The 2,096-nt window shown below is 31.2% G+C and overlaps 1 long non-coding RNA gene across 1 annotated transcript; it reads left to right on the forward strand.

The window, feature by feature from the left end:
* Nucleotides 318-820, forward strand: LOC108661422. Its single transcript, XR_001927232.1, has 2 exons — nt 318-660; nt 761-820. It is a non-coding gene; the product is annotated as an uncharacterized LOC108661422 (long non-coding RNA).

Raw genomic sequence — 2,096 nt, forward strand, 5'->3', positions numbered from 1 at the left:
TTAATATAAAAATTTGGATTTTAATGTAACAAAAGGAGTAATTTGGATTTAGACGTCACAAACTCTCAAAAACAGTGAATATATTTTGAGGAGAAGTGGAGATAAGCATGGAGAGCAAAGCCTTTGGCAAGTTGCCTAATTCTTTATTATTTGGGTCAGCTGAAATGGCTTGCCCGGACAAACACAATCCTTCTACACACCTCTTTGCCCGCTGCCCTAAACCTGCTGGCAGCCTGGCAGCAGGCCAAAGTGTTGCCCTAAAAACAGTTTCCTCCCCCTATAAAACCATAATCATTCTAACCCTCATCTCCATTGCCTCCTCTCTCCTCACCGACCTTTGCTTTCCTTTCTGTTCTTCTTTGATTTTATTATGTTTCAGGTTTATTTTCTGGGAAGGGTTCATTATGCTTTGGTTGTAAGATATATCCTTAATTTGTTGTTCTTATACTTTAGTTTTTGAGAAGAAAATCATGGGCTTTTGACTGTTTAAAACATGGGTTTAAGGTTTTTTCCCCCAAATGATGATGGGTTTAAGGTTTGAAGTGGTAGGATTGCTGTGTTGGGTGAGTTTAGAGATGGCTGGTCTGATCTTTTGATGTTTTGTCTTTGGGATTGTGTTAAAAGTGCAAAAAGCTTCCATCCGCATGTGATTATCAAAAGGTGAGCAAAGCGGCCATATTTTGCACAGATTGACTAAACAAAAAGTAGTAATCTTACTTCTTTTGCTTTTTCTAAATGGTTTGTGTCTATTTCTTTGCAGATGCATAAACCCATTTGGATTTGGTAGCAAACATCTCAATTTTTCAATAAAAAAAACTTACTTCTAAAAAATATTTCAATTTTCTTCTCTTGTTTGACCTGTTTTAATGTACCACAAAGAAGAAAATAAGAAAACCCTTTATTGTTGGTGCCTTGCCGGGAAGGAATATTCAAAGGAATGCATCTATTTTCGGTAAGAGGATTAAAATAATTGATGGTGGGGGCAAAGGGCAATTTTTCCATGTGTTTTGCATTAAAGAAGAGGATTCATTGTGCTTAATTACCTTAAAAACTAGTATTGGAAGAGAATCCACCAAGAAATGGAAAAATGCAAAAATGTTGGATTTATCTATTCACCAATTGAATTTATTAAAAAAATTAAAATATATTCATCAATGAGAACAATTATTTCCAGAATAAGATGATTTTATCCTGTTAGTTTTTAATTCGAAAATGATATTTCAAAATCCTCTCCAAAGATATCATCCTACTCTCTATAAAAAAACAACTCTCACTTACAAAAAAACATCTCAAGCCCAAAAAATCAGCATGAACAGAAGCCAGACAATAGCTTTGGTAAGAACAGGATACTCCAAAAAACACCCCTATCCCTATACACAAGAAACTTTCTATTCAACAAGTGAATTAATAGCAATTAGTCAGAAGGGTATTGTTGTTTGTTGTTTAGAAGCAAAAATGTTGTTTAAAAATGGTCACAAACTGCTAGGATGACAAGCAAATGGAATGAAGATTTGGGTAAAGATTGAAATGTGCAAATCTTTGTATGTAGACCAAAAAATTTAGGGTCCTTTTCAAAAATATCTCTTGTACATAAGGTGTTTTTGAAATAGTCCTTTTATAATTTTAATTATTTTTAATTAAGAGAAATTAATTTTATAAAAAATTACCTTTAATAAAATTAATTCATATGTTTAAATCTACACTTCAAACCGACTTATTTCCTTTTAGCTTTTCTCGTCAAATCATATTATTTATCTATGAAGTATTTCTTACCAAAAAGAAAAACCTTTTAAATATCTTGAGTATTTTAGAGTAGTTTTTGATACATAAAGAAAAAATTTTGAGCGTTTTGAGCATTTTTAAGTATTTTGGAGTGGCTTTTGATACATGAAGAAAAACCTTTAAGTATTTTGAGTATTTTTTTATTGATTATGTTGTTAAATGGAATATGATATGTTATTTGAAGTTGTTAATTTTGTTAAATAGAATTCAGTAATTTTAGCAGTTTTTAGACATTACATAATCGATTTTTGGGCGTTGTGTGATTAGTTTTTAAGTATTACGTTACTAATTTTTAAGTATTACGTGATTGATTT

This window comes from Theobroma cacao, chromosome 3 (assembly GCF_000208745.1).
Source record: "Theobroma cacao cultivar B97-61/B2 chromosome 3, Criollo_cocoa_genome_V2, whole genome shotgun sequence".
In the NCBI taxonomy this organism is placed as follows: Eukaryota; Viridiplantae; Streptophyta; class Magnoliopsida; order Malvales; family Malvaceae; genus Theobroma; species Theobroma cacao.